Source organism: Peromyscus maniculatus, chromosome 19 (genome assembly GCF_049852395.1).
Source record: "Peromyscus maniculatus bairdii isolate BWxNUB_F1_BW_parent chromosome 19, HU_Pman_BW_mat_3.1, whole genome shotgun sequence".
Taxonomy (NCBI): Eukaryota; Metazoa; Chordata; class Mammalia; order Rodentia; family Cricetidae; genus Peromyscus; species Peromyscus maniculatus.
The window spans coordinates 42,451,607-42,475,882 of NC_134870.1; positions in this window are offsets into that span (position 1 = coordinate 42,451,607).

Consider the following 24,276-nt stretch of genomic DNA (forward strand, 5'->3'; position numbering starts at 1 on the left):
TATATACCAAATATTTGGCATCCATTTGTTTTGTTGGGATTGTGAGGCATTGTCTCATGAAATAGTTTATAATATTTTGAAACTAGGAATTATTCTTCATCAGATTTTTAATTGCTAAGATAACAAATTTGTGATACCACATATCGCTAAATGTTGGTTTTTACACGCAGACATACTGAAAGTGAAAGAAATAATAGTGTGAATGTGGATACATGTATTTATATATATGTACATATATATACATATATATCCTATAAAATGTTCATTACTCTATAATCTATATTATACACTATCTTCTTTTTATTAAGTATTATTGCTATTTTTTCTTAGAAAACACATAATTAAAATCAGAATATTCATTTAATTCACTGTGCAGTCTATCGTTCTAATAGGTTTTTTTATTTTACTGTCTGTAATTCTCTACTATAAGTACCACTGAGTTTAGTTTGCAACTCCTTTTTTTCAGAATTAGAAGGTATAAATACTCTCTTAATTCACAATTTCACTCATGAAGCACCTTTTATTTCTTCTTGCTTTACTTTTTGTGCTCCAATGTGGACAGCCACACTGTATCTCTATATCAGAGCACTTTCTCATTCTGTCAGACTCTATGACTCAGCACTAATGTGTCGTCTCAGTTCTTTGCTTACTGCATATTAATATGCAACATGAATTCTTATGTCACTTCTTCCCCAATCATTTTGATTCATGAAGCTCATTCCTCATGATGTGATCATGGCAACATAGTCTCTTAGTAGTTTAATGCTATTAATAGTACCTCTCCAGCCTGCACACTGGAGCATTGACTTGATGTAAAACTCTTCCTGATGCTCACTCATTTCCTTGTTTAATTTACTGAGTTGCTCACTATTTTATAACATAAAGTCAAATGCCTAATAACACTGACTTTCTATTTAGTGACTTTCTTATCATGAAAAGATACTCAAATCTGTATTTTGATCCAGGTATTTTGACTGGAAAACAAGTGTGTTTGGGTAGTTTCTCAATTGATGCATTCTGTGGCCTATTCTGAATATATGGCTTTAGAGATTTTCCTCTCCCTACTGTAATTTAAACATGAATTGATTATTTTTAAAATGGTTTGGTGCCATTGTTGTGGGCAGCTGACAAAGCCCACAGAGAGTGTGTAAAGTGGAGGTGAAGTCTGAGTGCATGTGTACTATCGATATGGCATGACCTTGTCAAGGACTAATACTTCAAATCCATAGGAAATTGGCAAATCCTTCCCAGTAAGGGTTAGACTCAGAATGCCAAAGCCTTCCTTATAGCCAAGGACAAGCGTTTGTGAATGACTGGCCAATATATACAAAACCCAGCAACTAAAACTGCTCCTTCTGGAAGTTTACAGCCTGAGACTGCTCATGTAGGAAGACCTTCCCCTGAGACTAGCTAGCCCCACCCCCTGTGTTATACATAGGGTGCTCTTGGTTTCATTTCAGTAGTTGGTGCCACTTCATCAGACTCCCCACAACCCAGGTGACCCCAGCTTTTCTGCACATGTGTCTGTATGTCTGCGTTTTCTTCATTTACTGCCCCTAGTGAGGTTCCTAGGACCAAGCTGTTCTAGATGCAGCACATTAATTTAAATTACTTTTCAGAGACACATGTTTTATGTGGTAGATTTTTCTTAAAATCTATATATTTCTTACTTTCTCTACTATTCTTGTTTTAAATTTCTCTTTAGTCATCAGATTTTCATCTTTTAAGTTATACTTTCTTATGGATTGTACATTTGTGGTTCTTTGTTCTCCTATATTAATTTTTCAGTTGAAATTACAGTTTATTCTCAGCTCCTATACATCATTTCAAATGCATTCCCTTCTGATCTGTGTGGGGTTTATTCATCACTTTGTCATTTTGCTAGATATCGTCTTGTTTGAATAGACTGGAATTTAGTTTTCATCTCTACTATAGCCTTCCCTATTGGGGTTTTAGTCCCAGATATAATTTTATGTCTTATTATTCTTTTTATTAATAATAACTTTCAATTTGAGTTTTCTCTTTTGGTGGGAAATTAGTTTCATTGAACTTTTAGAAGAAATGAGGAGTACAGAGATAATTTTAAACACATGTGGCCCTGACTTGGTGAAATTTTAAAAGTGGGTTGTATTGTAACGCTATGAAATCTTCTAAACTAATTTTTTTATTCGCTTTTAACTGCACTTTCTCTTCTCCGAGTTCCTGTTGTCCCTGCTCTGTGAAACTTGGATTTTTTTTTTTTTATTTTATCCTTTGCAATTTTTCCTCAGTAAAAGAGTCTGTACTGGGAAAGAATTTCAGCTCATTATCTATGTATAATCAGGCCTTCCAAAGTATAAATCTTCACTTTCAAATAAGTTTTACTTTTTAGAGGTTTTTGAAAGTAGATGTAGAGGTAGCCTACTCTTTATATGTAAAATAAAACACCATTCTTGTTTAATATCATTGATTAATCAAGTAAAACTTAAATTTTTGTTTCAATTTTGAAAATACAAGAGTGTAAAAATGCATCGTAGTGGTTACTTTCTGTTGCTATGATAAATCACCATGGCCAAAGCTATTCACAGAAGAAAAAGGTTGTTTTGGCTTATGGTTATAGGAAGTTAGAATCTATAATAGCAGCATAGAGGTAGTAGGCAAGCATGGCATCTGTAGCTGGATGCTGAGCGCTCTCATCTTGAACTGCAAGCGCTAAGCAAGGGGTGGAGGAGAGACAGAGAGATGTAGAGACAGAAAGAGAGATTACTGGATATGGCACCAAGTTTTAAAACTTCCTCCCAGTCATGTGTTTCCCCTACAAAGCCACACATCCTAAACCTCACCAAATAGCGCCACCTACTGAGAAAAGAGTGGTAAAATGCCAGAGCTTATGGGAGACATTTCTTATTCACATCACTACATGTATGTAGTTTAGAAACTTTCAATTAAGTATTTCTGTTACTTCTCTAAATCAATGTCAATGGCCTGTCAAAATTACCCCATTCCTTATTAACACCAACAAAATGAAATCATTAATATTTAATACCCCTTGCCATCCACAGACATTTAAAAGTTCTCCTTTGAAATTTAAATTTTTTGTTTTCATTCAGTGACTGAGTAAAACTTCCAATCTATTTGGTGTCCTCTTCTTCTTTGTGAGCAATGACCCTGGCTGCACCATACTGTAGGCTATACACCCTACATTTTCCCCTTGCCTGTAGTGTTTGAATGATATTTTGCGTTTTATGGAATTCGTATATTTTGATGCAGAAGGTAGTCATGTCTAGTCATAGAACTGAAAGCAAAAAGAGAGGCATAATAGGAGAGAAATACTTGAATGGTACTGAAATGAAGCAAGAGGATTTTGGGGAAAAAAAAAAAGCAGATTGTGCTGCCGACCGTCATAGAATTTAAGCAAACATGTTGTGAATTGTTTTCTCTTAGATATCTCACAGGGACAGTGCTGTTGCCCCAAGGGTGAAAATGTAGCCACATAGATGTTAAAAAAATGAGCACATCTTAATCTGCCTTTGATGTTTGAAGTGTACCCTGGGAAAGACTCACAAGTATGAATAAGAGTTGTTGATTTTGGACTGCTGTAGTGTGGAAGCTGTTTGGAGTAGATCAGCCTGAACAAATTGCATTATATAAACTGTGAAAAAAATCCAATTTTAGAAAGTTTCAGAGTTTTTAAAGTTATGCATTTCATTTTTTTAATTTCTCACAAGAAAAGAAGGTTTTATGGAAGAAAATATTTATTGCAAAAAGTAACCTTCAGTAAATAAATTAATCTTTTTCCTTTTTTCTATACTTCTGATTTTTACCATTTTTATAAATCTTTAGTGATTTACTGTGTGCACACTTCATGGTTCGGCTGTCATCCATTTATAGGATGAATTTTCTTCAAACACGCTGTGGAACTAACTGGTGCTGGTGTCCAAAGACAGACGTTACCAGCAGCTCCCCAGCTTCCATCTGCTTCCTTTGACTCTTTGTCTCCCGCTCTCAAGGCGACTGCTTTCCTGGTTCTGATGACAATGACAAGAGGTGTCTGCTTTATACTCTATAAATGTGGGGAGATGAATACTTAATCATTCGTAACTCACATCCATCCATTGACGTGTTTGCCATCTCAACCATGTCATCGCATGTTGTTTGTTGTTGCCTCTCTTATTGCTGTACATTATCGACACAAATATGTCAGAATATGTTTATTCATTTCAGTGTTTCTTGGTATTGGTAATAATGGAGTTTCCACTCTGATCCTACTATTTAAAACAAGGAAGCCATAAACACTTTATTGCTCGTACTTTGCTGAATCTATCTACTTGATGTACACCTAAAAGTTCAATAGATGTATATTATATACCTTTTTTTTTTATTAAGTTGTTGACCTAGGCTTTTTATTACACAAGCAATGGAACTGTTCTTGAGCATCCCATCCTTCAACACCTTGGATCTGCCTGTCTTATGCTTTTCTTCTTCTTAAGAATGTTGGTGTCATTTCACCCAATGTGTGTTTGCATTTTAGTGTTGCTTAGGGAAGTTGAACATTTTAAAATTCAATGCCTATTGGCTATTAGAATTTCCTTTTTGGGAATTATGTATATTTTTTAAGGACATAAAAACATTTGAATCTTAGTGTGGTGTGTTCATTCAAATGTCTCCTCTCTGTGTGGATGACATCATCATTATTTAAGTGGTGATTTTATTTTAACCACATTTAATAATCACTTAATTTCTCTTTTTCTATAAATTTTTCTTTAAACTAATTAATCCACACCAATTTTCCCTGAATGCCAATTGTAATCCTCAAAATAGTACAAATTTTTTTTTCTAAACAAGACAATTAGCAGAAAATTATAGAGTTGAATATATAGTAGCTGCTAATTAAACATTTGAAAGCACAAATGAATTTTGACACCACTGTTCTAAGTGACAGTTCCCAAATAGTGGCTTTGCTTTAAAAGAAACCAACAGTGCATTGTTAAAATAAGTTTAATATAATTCTGTTAATAGTAGACTTTGGCAAGTAGAATGTTTAAGTTTATCTCCAAGAATTTATGTTTCTGACAAATAGCAGGGTTTAATTCATTCTATAAAGGGAACTACTAAGACCAAGTAAAAGATTAGAAATGTGATACAAAAACATCAATAAAATTAAAATATCTATGATTACTCACATCACATTTACTTAAATTTTGGCAATAAATGATCAGAACTAAATGACAGTAGTTTGTTGTGAACATAAAACTAACAATAAACCATTTAAAAGAGATAACAATTAGCACTTGTTCATGTTAGATTTGAGAAGGTTAGTAACAGATCACACATCTCAGTTCATACTACAGACTCTTTAGGAGTTGCAGTTGAGTGCACCATGGGAGTAAGTAGTCAGTGTCTTGTCTAATGCACAAGTCATAGAATAGATGTTCATCTTTTTCTGTGTTAATTATATTCTCCAGTGCAATTGACATCTCCAAGCCCTTCAAACATCACATCACTAAAGAAGAATGCTAGAAATGATTTTGGGAGGGGTTACAGTCCAATTTGAAGACTTGAATATGTTTGCTATCTTAACTTTAAATTCTCTGGTCTCATCTGGCCGAAAATCTAGAAACTATTTCAATTTCACAATTAAACTTGCCATTTTACTACAACCAGAACATAAAGGAAGCTGAAAGCAGCTGGAAAATGTTGACATCACAGTATGAAACCAACCACCAAAATGGCATCATTTACAAAAGAAAGGACATTCCATAGTTAATTGTTAGTGTGGTATCTTGCGAGGTAGAATTGAAATATTTTCACTATTGCTCATCCTGGATCCATGGGTTACCTGGTTTGCCTTAATGTCTTTTCAAGTTATTGTGATAAAACACCTTGACAAAATCTACTTAAGGAAGAGTTTTTTGTTGTTGTTGTTGTTTTTTGTTTTTTGTTTTTTTTTTTTTTTGATTACAGTGGCCAGGGCATTTAACCTGTCATGGTGGGGACAATACAGGAGTGGATTCAGAAGGTGTGACATGATGAGCAGGAGGCTGGCTGATGGCATTGCATGTGGATTCCTGAGAAAAAATGGAAACAGAGAAATAATGGAAAATGGGGCCAGCCTACAAAGTCTCAAACCTGTCCCCAGTGACTTATTTCCTCTGACAAGTCTGTACCTCCAAAAGGTTACACAATCTTGCCAAACAGCCACTGGTAGGGCGCCAAATATTTTTGGTTCCATGACTTCTGTGGGACATTTCAACTTTAAACTGCAATGTATTCTAAATATCTTTTTGCATAAAAATACCATAACATAAAGTGACTGAGTTCTTGCACATAATTTTTCATAAACACAACTTTATTAAAATATAATTGACACATGCTAAAACTTCAATGCTTTAAAGTGTTTTTTAAGCTCTTCAAATTATGCAAAATGTACAACCATTCAATTTTAGAAAAAATTTACCACTTTAACTAGAAACCCATACCGCTTAGAAGTCAGTTCCCATCCTCTTACTTGTAGACTGAGTGATCTTACAATTTACTTTTGGTCTCTATGGATTTGCCTTAAATACTCACTTAATACAAATGAAAATATATAATACAACGTCTCCACGCAATCTTAAAGCAATTTCCCTGGTGTTTTCCCAGTGAGCAAAGATGTCTCTGTAGACTGTATCATCCCGTAATACAATTCCAGAAAATGTAAAAAAAAAAATCAGAATTAGATGTTGTAATTTGTTAACTCTTTCCTTAGTATTTGTTATTATACATATTAATCCTTCATACTTCCTTTGTGTTAAGATACAGTTTTCTTCTGGGCTCACTCTTTAAAGAGTCAGCTACTGTGTTACAGAGTAAATGGAATTTACTGTCTTTAGGGCTTTGCCTCTAACTCAGCAAGTGGCTGAGCTGAAATGGAAACCCATCTTTAAAGCTCACAGTCTTGGCCTAGTAATTAGTAGACACAAAAGAAAGAAATTTTGTTGAGGTATTGCAAACAATTAATGAGTTATTTTGAAGAAATAAAATACTGGCAATCAATGCATTGTATGCTGCATTTCTTTTTTCTGTCTTTTTTTTAAAAAAATTAATATGAGTACTGTATTTTCATCATCCCCACCCCCTCTGCCTCCACTTCCTCCTGTGTTTCCTTCTTTCATGATTTCCTAAACAGGTTTGTAGAAATACAGTAGACACACAAATACCTGCTCTGATGTGGTGTGCACAGTTCAGTGGGCTAGGAAACGATCAATTCACCACAATAAGTGTAATAAGTGCAATGAAAACATATAATATCTGCTGAAGTAGTGTAGTACATTCATGATGCTGTGGTGTTAACTGAAGCCATTATACTGTATTGAAGATATCTAGAAATCATTCATCTAACATCACTGATCAGTTTCCCATTCCCAATGCCAACCACTACCCACTACTACCATAGTCTCTGCTTCTTAGAATTTGACTACCAGCTGTGCCTATTAAAGAGAGTCATTTTTGTCTTGCACGTTTATCACAAGTTACAAGCCTTCTTTATTTTTAAAGAATCAATTATATTTCACTGTATGTTTACACTAAATTTACACTGTGGATTTTCATTTTCATTCATGTAACCATTGTCATAGGCTGTTTCCACTTACAGGTTTTTGTAAACCATATTTCAATAAAGACAGAAAGGCATCTTTCCTACACAGTCTTTTCAACTCATTAGGGCATATATCCAGTAGTGAAGTTGTCAGATAATACACTAGACCTATTTTAAATTTTTGAGGAACCTAGATACTACTTGCAATTATAACTAAGTTGGTATCAATTTAAATTGTTGTCAATTATGCCAAGAGACAATTTTTCTTTCTCATATCCACACCAATGCTTCAATATCTTGTTTTGTTTTTGTTTTTGTTTTTTATTATAGCCATACTAAATGCTATTTCATCACAGTTTTGATGTATACTCCCTGATAATTATAGCATTGGGTATCATTTTACATAAGCATTGGCCATATGTATATGTTCAAGATTAATGCTTATTTTTAATTGATTTGTTTTTCTTTTCTTTTTTTTCTTTTTTGCGAGACAAGGTTTCTCTGTGTAGCTTTGCGCCTTTCCTGGAACTCATTCTGTAGCCCAGGCTGGCCTCGAACTCACAGAGATCTGCCTGGCTCTGCCTCCGAGTGCTGGGATTAAAGGCGTGCGCCACCAATGCTTGACTGATTTGATTTTCTATTGAGCCAACTTTTTTTTTTTTTTTTAAAGAAATAGACTAGAATATAAGATGGGAGGAGACAACTCTGGCTTTTTAAGGCTGAGGAGTTGGTGAGGTGGTGGCTATGGCTTGCTCTGCTTCTTTGGTCTTTCAGCTTTCACCCTGGGGGAAAAAAAAAGAAATAGACTAGAATAATTATAAAATCCATATGAAATAAAAAAAATCCCAAATAGTTTGTACTCTCAAGAGAGAATAACAAAGCTAAAGGTATCATACCATTTAATTTCAAAATATGTTATGAAGTTCTAGTGCTTAAAATATCATAGTACAAATAAAAACAATGAAAAGTAGTATACAGCTATTGGTGAGAACATTATCACCCAACATGACCAACCACTCTAAATATAAGTACATATATGCAAATACTATATATGAGTTTTAAGTAAGGTGAATGAGGGCTTCCTTTGTACATCTTTGCCAGGATATATTCAGTTATTTTCTTGATCTTAGCCTGACTGTAGTAAGATGAAAACTCAGAGTAGCTTTAATTTGCACTTCCCTAATTATTAAGGACCATGAACACAATCTTAGGTTTTCTTAGCCAGTTTTATTTCTTCTTTCAAGTACTCTCTGTCCTGCTCTACTGTCTATTTTAAAAATTGCATTGTTTGTTTTCTTGATTCTTTTTTTTTTTTTCAGTGCCAGGCATGGGAAATTTCTCTTAGTTGTTAATCAAGGGTATCTAACACACTCCTCAAACAATGCAGGCTATTATAATTGCATTATGCTGCTTCCCAGACTCTGAAGCTAAGACTCTACTGCTGTAGACTTAGGTACAGGACATAGAGGAATTTTGCTGGAACTGAGCTGAAGCCTCCCCATGAGGACAAGTTTTTACACTCTCAAAGGTGCCATGCAAGCTACCAAGGCAGGAAAATATCAACAGTTCTACAAAGCTGTAAGGCCTGCAAACCATGACAATGACCAGCCCCAACCAAGTAATGTATCCTCAAAGTGCAATGGTAGTACTATTATATTGGGATATCATACTATTATCTTATTGAACTTAAGGCCTGCTCGACAGGACAGAATTCAGAATTTATATCAGGTACTATAAACCCAGCCAACTACCTAAGGCAGGAGAGGTCATGGACCCTAGAGGGGAACTACTACTAGTATTTTCCTAAAACAATATACTTTTTAAGTATATTCTAAATATTTATTCTTAAACACACAGGTAAGTGTTGCTCCAACACCTCATCAAAGCAGCTTGTTTTTGCAGAAGATAAAGGCTATTACAAAACCTACAACAGGTAAAAATGCAGATAATAAGTGACCCCGGAGTGCACAGCCCCAACAGGTACATAATATAATGCAATCCCCACCTCTAAGGCTCAAGGAACGTTGCCAAAGAAAGGGAAGAAAGATTCAAATGACCAGAGTACCCAACCATATGCTGCTAGATAATGACTTATAAGTATGAAATCTCAGCAATATGGTTACACAAGACCCACATACTGACAATACCAGTTGACTTACTAACTTGAATAGGGATGTTTTCACAAGGCCCTACTTCTAGATGAAGAGCTACTGGCAGCCAATGGTTGCTGAAAGAAGAACAAAGCTAAAGGTATATATAAAGGATCAGTTTTCCCCAGAGATGACTTCTGATAGGTTATCCAATCACAAAGGTCAGCCCTATACACATGTACATTCAAGCAACAATGAATGGACTCAATAGGAGTGTGTATAAAACAATACTTTAGGGAAAAGTCAGAAATTAGAAAGTTAGCAGAAGGGTCGCAGGAATGGTTGTAATGGAGAGAGGGGGTAGAAATGATGTAAATATAATATTTATGAAATTCTCAAATTATAAAAATAAAGAATAAAATGTAGCACTCCATGGAACAGAACAGAGAATGAAGAAGTAAGTTCATGCACTCAAAACCAAAAGAGTTTTGAAAATATTACAAGAACACTAAGTATGAAAAAATAAATCTCTCCAAGAAAAGTTTTTAGGGAGAATATATGTCCCTATGTGAAAGAAATAAGTCAGAGCTCATGCATGAAAACGTAAACTTCAAATGGATTGAAGACTTATACATCAGAAAAAAAAAAAACCCTGGACAATTCAGAATAAAGCAGTCTTTTGAAGAGTACAAATTATTTGAAGCACTATAGAACTCAGTATGGAATTTCCTCAAGAAAATAAAAAATAAATTTATCTTATGACCTAGCTATCACTCCTGAATATTCTCCGAAAGGATTCTAAGTCAGTGCAGCACAGAAATTCTTACACATTAATGCTTATTGCTATTACAGCCCTACTCACAATGACTGAGTAACCAGGTTAGCTCAAGCATCTCTCTGTGGATGAATGGATGGAGAAAATGGGGCACATCTAATACAGTGAAATTTTGTCCTAGGGGTACCAACTGCTGTCTAATTGGACAAAATGCCTATGTAACAGGATGGCCATGGCTGGTATTATAAACCTAGCCAACCACCTGTGACTGGGGAAGTCATAGACAGACCTGAGAGAATAACATTCTACTTACATTTTTCCTAAACCAGTAGAATTTCTAACCATAATCTAAATACTCATCCTTATACTTACATAAGAGAGTAGCTCTCAAACCTCATCAATGAAGCTTCTTCTTGCAATAGATGGAGACAACTACAAATATCCACAGCTGTTCTAAATGCAGAGAATAAGTTACCATGGGGTGCTCAACCACAGCTGAACTATATATATATATATATATATGAAAGAATTTATATCAGGTACTATAAACCCAGCCAACTATATATTAAATGCAACCATTTTTTTTTCAGGAAAAATCACAGACAAGGGGACAGAAAGATTTTAAGAGTCAGAAAGCAAGGCCATCTGCTGTAGTGATATATTGTGTACCCTAATAAACTTGCCTGGGAATCAGAGGACAGAGCTAGCCACTAGATTAGACATAGAGGCCAGACAGTGGTAGCACACACCTTTAATCCTATCACTGGGGAGGCAGAGATCCGTCTGGATCTCTGTGAGTTCAAGGCCACATTGGAAACACAGCCAGGCAGTGATGGCACACAACTTTAATCCCAGTACTGGGAAGCACACACACCTTTAATCCCAGGAAGTGATGGCAGGGCAGATAAAGGTATATACGGCATGAGGAAACAGGAACTAAAGCAGTTCAGCTGAGACCCTTTCGGGTGAGGACTCAGAGGATTTCAGTCAGAGGATTTGTGGAGTTGGTGAGGTGAGATTGGCTGTGGCTTGCTCTGCTTTAATCTTTCAGCTTTCCCCTCAATATCTGGCTCTGTGTTTTTTTTTTTATTATAATGTCATCTAAGATTCTATCAACATCTGCTGTGAAATAGTGTTTTCTATATATGAGAGTAAAGCTCTAACCCTTGAGCTATAAACAAAGTATTTGCCTGGAAAAGATAAACATAATGACATTAGGTTATATGCCAGTGTTGACAGGGGAAATTCCTCATGGACCCACCCTTAGATAGAGAGCCTGTGGAGAACAGGAGACTCAGTCTCATTAGGGATGAACTCTGACACAGGTTGTCCAACCCCAAGTGGTAAGCTCTGAATACATGTAAATATGAGCAAACCTAAATGATTCAGCAGGTTAAGTATACATGTGTGCACACATATATGCATTTATATGCAAATATATTCATGCAACAATAATAATTAAATGAGAGATCTTGAATTAGGAAGGGACATGGTAGGAGCTAAAGGGGAGAAGGGAGGGTTGGTAATGATGTAAGTGCAGTGCCCATGCATAAAATTCTCCAAAAAATCCTGCCAATTAAAAAGAATGAACCAAATATTAAAAAGAATATTTAATTTAAAACATGAAAACAGGGACTGGAAAAATAATCCAGCTGCTAAGAAGACTGACCACTCTACCAGAGGATCTAGGTTCAGTTCTCTACATTCACATGGTAGCTAATAACTGAAAACTCAATTCCAGGGGATTTAACATCCTCTTCTGTTGGTGCACAGATATTCATGCATGCCAAGCAACAGTACACACAGAATAAAAATAAAAATAAATAAATATTAGCAAAAAGCAGGGGAAAGCTACTTGATGGTAGCTTTGACAATAATTTTTAAAATAGGACACTATCAGCACAGGAAGAAAAGTTAAGTGAATGAGAATGTAATCGCTACCTCTTTCATCGTTGTCAAATAATAGACAAAAAAAATAAGTGATGAAAGGTTTGTTTTGGTTTGTGGCTTAAAGGGATACAGTTATTATAAAAGTGAAGGTGAAGGTTCTGGTCACATCACTTTTGTATTAAGGAACCTGAGAAATGAATAACGATGCTCTGCTTGCTGCTCGCTCCTTTTCATTCAGTCTGAGATCCCAGCCAGTGGAATGTTGCCAAATCTACAATCATGTCTAACCCCATCAGTTAATTGGTCTAGAGACACCCTCAGAGACATGCCTGGAGATGTGTTTCCATGATGACTCTAAGTCCCACCAAATTGGTAGTTAGTATTAAACATCACAAGCCCAACCATTGTCAACCTTCCATCCAAACACGTGGCTTTTTTGGTCATAATCATATGCCCCTTGTCTCTTTAAGCCTGAGTCCATTCATAATGCAAAATGAATTTAGTCCAACCTCAAAAGTCCCTATAGTCTTTCACCATCCCTAAACTGTTCAAAATTCCAGTTTTCCCAAAACCCTAGGCTATCTCTTAACTGTGAGTTCCCATAATATTAAAACAAAGCCAAATTGTTCCAATTTAAACTACCACAAACTGAACATTCCATTTCCAAATATGGCAACGCAGATGCACCAAAGAAGGAAATACAAAAGCAAGACTAAAACCAACAGGAAAGAACACCAGACCATGTCAATACCTGTCCTGTACCCTGGATTCTGGTGGGAATCCTCTGGCTCCAAAGGGTTCAGATAGTCCCACTCCTCCAGCTCTGCTGCCTGTAGATCCCACACCCCTCTCTTGGGCGAGCTCTACTGGTTGTCTGGATTTTTACTCAGTGGTCATCCAAAGGTATTGGCTTTCCAACATAATGAGGTCTCTACTGCAACTTAGGCTCCATCTTCAAAGCTTTGGGCAATGATCTCCCAGGGCCTCATTTAGGGACTCTGGATCATGGCACAGATGGCCAGACCACAGACACTCTGGAACCTTGATTCGGGCCTCCACAATCCCCTCAATTCTGCATCATCTGTGCCTATAAAACTAATACTGGCTGGATGATACTTCTAAGCTCTGTGACAAATGTAATCTATAATTTGAGTTTTTTAAAGTATTTATTTATTTATTTATTTATTTATTTATTTATTTATATATTTATTTATTTATTTATTATGTATACAGTGTTCTGGATGCATGTATGCCTGCAGGCCAGAAGAGGGCACCAGATCTCATTACTGATGGTTGTGAGTCACCATGTGGTTGCTGGGAATTGAACTCAGGACCTCTGGAAGAACAGCCTGTGCTCTTAACCATTGAGCCATTTCTCCAGCCCCCTCCCCTTTTTAACTACAATTGCCTCATCTCTGCTATATGCTTTGTATGCTGAGAGAGGCTATGGTTTTTGGCCTTGAAACTCCTTCAACAATGTTCTCATTCTAGGCTCTTTCCTTACAAAAGAATTCATATTTGCACAAGATGGAAGTTTTAATGGCTGATACCAGGGGCTCAGGACACTTTTCTTACTGTCTTAATTCAGAGCATGAGGATTCTCTTCAATGGTTCTGGTGCCTGCTTTCTCAGAACTTGCCTTGTATACAAGGCTAAAAACCCTACTCTTCCTTTCAAATGTACATTTTTCATGTATTTCTGCTCAACTCGTTGCTCTCTGATAGTTTATACCAGGACAGGAGCAGCAAACACTCACCCTAGTAGAGCCATTCTGCTATCCTGTCTTGAGTTTGCCACTGCCAAACAAATTAGTCCATTTTTAAAAATTAATTCAGCCTTACTCAAGCTATGAAGCCAAGGGCAGAATGCAGCAAATCCTTTGTCAAAATGTAATATGAATGGCTTCTAGCTCAGTTCCTCATAGAGTCCTTATTCCACTCTGAAACCTTATAAGCCAGACCTCTACAGTCTGTGTCTTTCACAGCAACCTACTATTTAGATTTCCCATCAGGATGGCCTTACATCATGCTGTTTCTATCATTCTAAGGCTTCTTGGCCTGAAATTCCAAATGCTTATACCTTCTTTTGCAAACCAGTACTAAGAACACATCCCCTGAGTATGTACCCAGCAGTGGTACAGGAGAGTTCTATTTGGGTTTCTGAGGAACCTCCATAGTGATGGACATCTTTGCATTCCCACTGGTAGTGTATAAGGATTGTCTTTTCTCCACATCCTTTCCAGTAATTTCTGTTTTCTAGATAAACTCCCATCTGACTGGCTTGAGATCAAATCTCCCTAGACATTTTGCTTTGCATTTTTTTGAGTGACTGAGGATGTCGCACAATTATTCATATATTTGTTGGACATTTCTTCATTTGGTAGCTGTCAGTTCAACAGCTTTGTTCATTTTTGATTGGCTTTAGGGGGAGGCTGATGTTTCATTTTCTTCTAAATTTTTCCTGTTTTGGAAATGAATCTCCTGTAGGATGAAGACTTGAGAAAACTTTTCTGTCAGCTGCAGGATAACTTTGGTCTGTTATATATCTCCTCTGCCATGAGGAAGCTTTGAAATTTCATGCAGTCCCATTTGTCAAATCTTACTGTTATTTTCAAAGCTATTTAAACTATATATAGATAGTGTTTATTCTATGTTTTCTTTTAGTGGTTTCAAATCTTATCTTAATTTTGTGCAGGGTAAGAACTGGAGGAGATTCAGTGCAATTCTTTCATGTGTGGGTATATAGTTTCCTTAGCACCTGTTTGTTGAACAAGATTTGTTTTTCCTTCAATGTTTGTTTTTGAACCTTTGCCAAAATCAGATTGCTGCAACTGTGTGCTTGTTTCTGGGTCCTCTATCCTCTTCACAGATGGGCTGGTTTTGCTCTAATGATGTACCATTTATTACTGTGAGTCTGCAGGGGGATTTGAATCAGGAATTGCAATACCTCTAGCATTGCTACTTTGGCTCACTTCCTCTTAATCTTAAATTTAACTAATTGAGGTTACCTAAGTTATATTCTTATTGGTTTCCTAACTTTCTGATGCTGTTCTGTTAACTTTTCTCATATTTTTCTTCATCAAGATAAAAACCTAAATTTATCCCTAAAATTAAAAAATAAAATAATTGACCATATCAATCATTCTCATATGGAGTAACCTTGACTTTCAGGAGAAATTTGGCTTTTTTTTCTTGATATTATTTATTGTTACAAATGAAAATAGCTAAAGGCATCCAGTATGTAAAGTTAACTATTCTACAAATAACACATCGGCTTTTCTACACCAATCACACACATAAAAGGATCATCTTGTTCGAATATCAAAGGTAATTTTTATAAAATCTCGACTTTTATAACTTTGTTTGGAAGAGAAAATGTTTCTCAGTAATGCTAAATAGCTACTGAATATCTATACTTTGATTTTTTTAAATGATAATTTTCTCTGATTAAACCTGTCCTACACTAACTCGTTTTAATCTGATGCCCCTGGGGTGCAAAGGTATCTGTGAATAGCCATATTGAAGTCCTAGGTAAAGTATTTTGCATTTTTAAGCCTGTATAAAAGGTCAAGCCAATGTCAGTTGACTGATTATTTTTAGATAGTTTATTTATTTATTTATTTATTTATTTATTTATTTATTTATTTATTTACTTATTTTCCCTTCCTCCTCTCCTCCCAGTTCCTTCCCCAACTTCCTTCTCCCCTGCCCCCATCCACTCCTCCTTCTTTTTCTTCAGAAAAGGGCAGGCCTCCAATATATATCAGCCAGCCATATCAAGTTGCAATAAGACTAGGCACCTCCTTCCCTAATAAGGCTGCAAGAGGAGGAAGCCCAGTAGGAAGAAATGGTCCCCCAAACAGATAACAGTCAGAGTCAGCCCCAGCATCCACTGTGAGGAGCACCACAAAAGCCAAGATCCACACATGTAAGCTATGAGCAGAGGACCTAGTTCTCAGAGGACCATGCCAGCTCCATGGTCAGCGGTTCAATCTCTGTGAGCCCCTATGATTCCAAGTTAGATTATTATGTGGGTTTTCTTGTGGTGTCTTTGACCCCTTTGGCTCCTATAATCCTTCCTCCTCCTCTTCCACTAGATTTCCCAAAGTCCACCTGATGTTTGGCTGTGGGTCTCCATATCTGTTTCCATCAGTTGCTGGATGAAGCCTCTCTAAAGGCAATTGGACTAGATGATGATCTGAATATAGTAGAATGTCATTAGCTATTAGTTCATTTACTTTTTTTTTTTTGCCAGCCATGTTTGGTTCTATCCTAGGTCTCTGGGATGCCCAGCCTCAGGGTTCTGATGCTCCAGCCAGTGTCAGGGAGGTCTCTCCCTCATGGTATGGGTCTTAGGCTGGACCACTCATTGGCTGGCTATTCCCATAATTTCTGTGCCACATTTACCTCAGCACATCTTGTAGGTGGGGCAAATTATAGGTCAAAGGTTATTTATGTGGCTGGACTAATTTTATAGATTTATGACCTAACAATGACAATGGCTAAATTTATTTGAAAACCTTCACCACAATTAAGGTACTAGTCAAAAGTTATGTCTCTTTCAGTGATCTAAACTGTCCTTCTAAGGTTTATTTCCTTGCATATTCTCCAGCTTTAACTGGCAAAGAGCATCATTTGTTAAAAAAAACATCTGAAGTTTAAAGATTCTCAACTGATTCATCTTTTATTAATCATGACAAAGTAGAAGTCGTTTTGGAGACATGATGATTCAAGATGTCAAATTTTCTACTTTAATTAATACTTCTATGGTTTACACTTGAATATGTTAATTATTCATTTTGATATATGTTGCTTAGGTGTTTGTCATAATATCCTGTATAGCTGTCAATGTAATTCTCCAAAATCTCCACACTATCTTTTTCTCTTATCTGGGGAAATGTCATTTCTATACATCCAGACAAGTCACAAGAAAAAAAAAAAGAAAAAGAAATTTTCCACTCGTTTGTTCTTAATTAGAATTATTTCTCATGCTTTGAATTCCCCTCAGTCCCCTTCTGAGTCCCTGCTGCCAACTGCTCAGCTCTGTGCCAGTCAGTTGTGCTCACTGAACAGCTTCCTACCTGCTCCCTCAGAGGCTGCTCCTTTGCACTCTGTTCCTCACAGCCCTGCCTGCAGCCATCTTTCAAAATTGCAGAGCTGACTAGTTTCCCTTCCAGGTAGACACAAGAAATCTGTCTTCCTTGTACATCCTGGGTGATGCTATAGCTCAAGCAAGGTAGTCAAGATCTCATAAATGCCTTCCATGCTCCCTGTCTGTTGTGGGTGCTATCCTCCTGGAGGTTGGTCTTGGACAGCTCTGGCTGGCCTCTGGTCCTGCATGGGTGCTCTTCTCGCTCTGTCTCTGCTTGACTTTAATGATAGAGCCTGTTGTTAAAACACTATTCTATCTTCATAAGGAAGCTGGGCTTTGGGGTTTTCTTTGCTTTCCTTCCTTCTTCCTCCCCCTCCTTTCTTTTCTTCCAGTGCTTGTGTTTGTGTATACATACTGTGAAGCCGTGGGTAGGTGGTAGAATATGCTTGTCTCTGCGTGTACTTGTGGAAGCCACAGGTCAACTTCAGCTGTCTTGTTACTGCTGCTCACTTGATTTTTTTTTTTTTTTTTTTTTTTTTTACACAGGGGCACACATTCAACTTCAAAATTACCAATTCGTTAGAATGATGGGCTAGCAAGTCCCTAGGACCATCTTATCACTAGCTTCCGTCACTGGGGTGACAAGATTACAGTGCTATATTCACCTTGTTACACAGTCTCTAGGTCTGTGAACTCAGGTATTTGGTTTTGTACAGTAAATATTTAACCCACAAAGTCATCTCTCCATCCCAGTTTTAGAGTCTTGTCCAATTCTAGAAGGCAGTGCTCATTACTCTCATATTTTTACTCTAAAATTATTAGGTACTGGAATATCTTACCAATGCTTTCTACATGCATTAAGTAGTTCATGACACATGTGTTTATTTTCAGGAAATAGTTCTAAAAATAATGAACAAAAATGCAAATTAAAATTTTAATCAATTGTGTCAAAATTTTCTCAAATGTATCTGTGACAAACAGTGTGTATTGTCCAGCTTAACTAATGGAAGGCATGAATTCATGCAAAGGAAGAAGTGAAAATGGTTATTATCAGATCTAAAGATTGAATTTTTGTTTACTAAGTTAATGCTGTTAAAAACACAAATTAATAAGATTCTAATATAACTTGATAGAATCAAATGAGTGTTCATTTTACACACAGAATAATAGGTTAGCAGTCAGTTTTTCTGTTTTAAAACACTTCCAGACTTGGAAATAAGAGATGTAGTATCAATTCTTCATGGCATACTTATACTTCTCTATTATATTTCAAAGATTTCTTATGAAAAAAATATCAAAGTAGAAGCTAATGAGATGGCTCAGGGGATAAAACTGACTGTGGTCACATGATTTAATCCCTGGGACCTAAATGGTAGAGGAGGAGAACTTCACTCCCAGCAATTGTTCTCTGACCTACAAATACAGGTCATGACATGAGTGTGCAACCCACGGGTACATAAAATAAGTTGTAAGATGTAGTAATATACAATCAGTATTCTGAAAACATTACAGTCACTGTGGTGTGATCAAGTTTTTATCTAAAGGTATATGCATTAGCAGTATCAAAGGCAGTTGCAGAAGGCCAGTGTCTACCTTAGTCATAGAAATGAACAAATAATGCCACCCAAAAGATTTTAAGATATTAAATTTCCTGATTTTGATTCAGAAAATATAGGAATTAGGGTGATAGCTATAAATCATGGATTAAAGCAAAGTACTTCAGTGTTTTTTTTTTTTTTTAAATCAGTATCAACACTTTTTGGAGTAAACTTTCACAAGTGAATAATCACTGGTCAATATTTATTAAATGTGTGATTTAAATAGCTGTTGTTTTTCATTTTAGATACAGAGCTAAGGTACATTTTAATAAGTTCAAACTTGATTTTTTAAGCAATTATTAGCAATCAGGCAAGACCAAATTAATTTTCATATGTTCCTCTCCTGCCTCCTTGTTCATCACCAAATATATCTCTATGTGCAATTATCTAGGTTTCCATTTAAAAGGTGAGATTCTGAGTACAAGAAAGTTCCAATAATTGTACTAGGCATGTTTAGGAAATAAAAATAAAGAACAGAAAATAGATCTTCTGATGTTTTACTCTAGATTAAGTTTTCTGGTCACAAGAATCTATATCCAGAGCACACTTAACTCTGGCAGTCTAATGAAGTCATAAGTCTGTTGATGAAACAAAATTTAAATACAGAAATCATAGATGTTGTTTGTAGTATATTGCCCTAGGAAGAAGAGGGAATCAGGCCGCATGGGAGGCATATGGCTACATGGGTGGGCACCCAGCACCAGGGTGGCCCATATAGGTGGATTGTTCCAAGCATGAGGCCAACCTGAGTGAACCTTGTGAGCACTAGACCAGCCAGGGCTACATTGAGAGAGAGCCTGTAAAAATATTGAAATGAAGAAGAGACATCAGAATATTTTGGAATTCATTTGGGGACAAAAGTAGTTGGAAAACCAAACACAAAGCATTATCACTTTATTCAACGATGGAATCATTTAGTTATAAATATGGTATCAGCACTTTAGTGGTGCAATTGACTTCCTCTATAGTCCAAGCACTGTGACAATGGATTACATTGTATAAGATTTCAGCAAATGTGAGAATACAGATGCCTACAGTTACTGCAAGTGTAATAACTCAAAGTCTGCTCACCTTGCATTACTCAGCTGACTTACATGTGTAGTCTGTTTTTTTAGGCATGTAGGCATAAATTTTCTAGTTCCCCAGCCATGGCAAGATTGAAGGAAGTGTGACCCTCACAGGTTAAGTATAAATGATCCTTCACTATCGTGAGTAAACCTGTAGCAGCACATCTCACACTCCCAGGGGAGAGCAGCCAGTTTACAAGCTTTGTATTCCTTTTTACAGGAGCTTTTCCAAGAGGTCTTCAAGTATAGAAGCAGGTCTCTTTACTATTCATAAGTTCACATCATTCCAAAATGTGTGCAGAAGAAGCAATGGGTCTTGGGAGAAGAAAAGTAAAATGAAATACAGTATATTTTATTTTGACTGTATTCTAATCCTTTTCAATGTTATGCATTTTCAAAGTGAATGGGGCCTAGATAGGACATCTGGCAATGACAAATAGATTAGTTTTTTTCTTAATCTTTCAGCTTCAGAGACCTTATTAATACAAGAAACCCCATGATTCCTTTAGAGACTAATGTAGCTCTATTTTGCAGGTAATCATTGCTAGAATAATGTAGTTGACTTCTGATCTTACCTCTGCTGAGGCAGGGAAACAAGGAATTTGACTATAAGATGATAATGAGTTGACATCCAATGAAATCCAGATTTCTATTTTCCCAAGGCATCTTTCCATACCTTCTACCTTTTATTTGAAAGCCAGAGGAGAGGGATAGATTTGATACAGATGAAAGCAAGCAACATTTAATTTTTATCTAACATAGTTAATGATTGAAAAACATGAGTGGACATTAGATTATTGTTATCAAGTGTGTCATGTAATAATTATAAAGGAAAATGAATGAATTCTGACATAAATGATTAACCAAGGATTGGGAAGTATGATTAGAATTTTAACTTTGTTTTGATTAAAGGTACTCTCTGCAAGAAAATAATACCATTCTTTTGGCATGCCACATTTAATTCCAAGGGAATTTAGTTTAATACACGCATGCTAACATTAGACTTACCAGGATTTAATTCAGCTTCACAGTGTTTTGCCAAAAGGAAAAATGTTCAGCCATCCATTTCAAAGAGCTAATCAGGTTGCAACTGTTTCTCTAAGAAACACATGACAGAATAAAATGGATATAAAATAGTGGGACAGAAATATAGGATTTACAAAAAAAAATGTTTGTTGCTTTTGGGGAAAAAATTTACAGCATGAGTGAAATTCTTGTTTCATCTATGTTAACAAAAACACCCGAGAAGCAACGTTTTCTCAGATGAAAAAGGAAATACAAACATGTCCCCTCTGAAACCCATGAAGAAGTTAGAGGAAATGCTCACATTTTTATAGCCAGCTCCCTCACTTTCTCTGATGATGAAGTAAGTGTCCTCATTTAGTGTCTTTTCTGTGCTCATGGGGGAAATTATCCTAGAGTGTTTAGGTGATGGACTTTCATTCAGTTCCTTGAGCCTTTTCCCCTCTGTATTCTGTCAATGTATCAAATAGTGGAAAGTATTTATTATTGATTGCAAGGATAAAGAACATGCCAATGATATTTAAAGCCATCAGAAGAAAGATGGCAGGCACTAACCCTGGCTCTGCTTATTCCTTTGGCAGACCTGCTATCGTGGCCTGGAGGACTCATACACGAGAGTCATGACAGCTCCTGGGAGGGCAGCAAGGGTGCCTGGGACATTGTATAAGGATCAAGTTTTAAGGGAGCTTCAATAGAGAATTACCTGCTGAAACTACACTTGTTCAATGTTTCCTTTTTGGAAAGAAATACAGGAACACAGCAAATGTGTTTTTACCTATGTTCTCAATTTCTTTCTACAGAACTGTACATCAACCAAACACAACAATATCCCATGTACTCCATAGAATGAACATTAAGCAATAAAATTTTTCATTTACTCATCAGAAGTCATTAGATTATTTAATAATTACTGCCTATAACAGGAAACATTAAGTATTTCCAGAAATAATCTTTCAAAGTAATATTTCTTATCAGGAGTTTAAAAGGGAAGAGAAAAACGATGTTTTTTGTTAAGTATCTACTCTCTTTTATGGGTGAAATTGCCTGTGATATTTAATCATAATATTTATGAATAATTTTGCAAGTGTCTTACAAAGTATCTCTAGATAGGTCAGAGATAGAGTCAAAGAGATTTTGTTTGTTTTCAAAATGTAATTCTTGAGAGCAACTCCAGAGACCAAGAAATAGTCTGTTTTTGAGTGATCTCCAGTCCTTGACATGTTTTTAAATAATTAAAAAAAATGATTGACAGTGGGTGAAAAAAGGAGCTCACAGTTAAATCAAATGCTGCTTGTGCAAAGGAGTTGAGTTTGGATCCTAGCACCCAGGTCTGATGGCACGTAACTACCCATACTCCAGTTCCAAGATGATACCTGTTCTTCATGGGCATCTGCAAACACATGCATATAATTTTTAAAAGACATAAAATGTTAGACACATAGAAATAATGAAAAAGAAGTGGTTAATGTATTGAGAAATTATTATAGATTAATAAACTTGCTATCATAAATGGCAAATTTTATGTTTTTTACAAAACATAATTTCTCATCACATTACAAACATGTCACTACACTAATTTCATCTAAATAAAATCTACTGTCACAATAACTGATAAACATTTATTTTTTCAAACTGATTTTTCTTTCTAGAGGACATATTTCAGAAGGGTGAAAATATTTTTCCTTGGCCTTCTCATAAGTTCAGGGCTCAGACTTCTATAACAAATAGAATAAGAAGAAAAAAAGTGTATGCATGTACTTGATCTATGTGACACAGATAGACACATAAGGTAATGAAGACCTAGAGAAATGAGTCCAACTCCACATTTATGCGGTATGAAGAAGTGGGTGCTACTGTGGTATGAACAGACAAATTAGTATGATACAATGTGGATAAGTTTGAAGAAAGACTCTGGATCGTTTTGCTCAGAGTCATCTGTGTGATCCCCTGTCTTTGGAGATCAATGTCTTTTTCTCCTACGTCCATCAGAACACTGCTCACAGGAAACAATTCTGAACTGCCATAACAGAGGAGACATTGGAGAAGAGATTGATGCTCAGAGAGACCTTTCTACTGCTGTGATCTCAAATATTTTCACATTAAAATACTCTATACGCCAAGATTCTGTGATTCAGGAGAGCTATCATATTTCAAACTCCAGTAATACACATGTGTTTAAAAGAAACTGTTTCAGTTACTAATAAAAGCAATATAATATTTTCTATAGATTACACAACTTCTGTACCTTCCTTTATAGTTTATATCTATAGCTAATCTTCTCAAGAGGTTTTGCTAATGCTTTTATGTTTTTCAGATATTTAAATGTCAAAGAGATAACTCTATCTTTTATACTTTGTAAGATAGATGATACTTTACATTATGAATTGTTCATGCATGAGCATTTTAACTTTGCTTATGAAATGAGTGAAAATAGTTATTTGATATACAATATGTTGAGAAGTCCTTATGCCTATGATGTATATTGTTTTCTATGTGTCAGGTTTGAAGGAAAACCGTAAAGAATAATAATAAGCTATACAAGGGATTTGATGTTACTTTTGATTTCAAAGCAAAGGCTTGAAGTGGGAAAGATAAAATAATCCACTTGGCTACACTTGCAAGGTCAGTTCACTCACATCCACACAGACATGTGACCACTGTCTCAGAGGCTTGTGTCCTTCAAAGCATGTTTTGCTTTGCCCCTGGCATTTGAGGTTGAAAATGCTATTTGCTGTCTCAATGTGTTTAAAATTTTCCTCTTTGAATTTCTGTTTCATGTGAAGATGGATGGGACAATTGGGAGGGTAGTGAGAGAAGTATGCCTCTCCTGGGCATGATTCTGATTCTCCTACTTCCCTAACAGAGTCCTGGGCTTGCCCATTCCCCACACCCTTGCCAGAATTTATTTTGCGTTATTTTGTTAATCTTAACTATTCTGACTGGGTGAGATGAAATCTCAAAGTAGTTTGAATTTGCTTTACCTAATGGCTAAGGCTGAAGAACACTTTTTGAGAAATTATCTGTCTTAAACAGTGTTCCTACTTCCCATTTTCCCTAGCCTTTTCAAATTATGTGATTGCTTCTGCTATTTGGAAATAATGTTCTTTTTAATTTTTTAAAATATTTTCCCTTTTATTGAAAATAGATTTTTCTCCACATATTATATTCTGATTACGGTTTCTCCTCT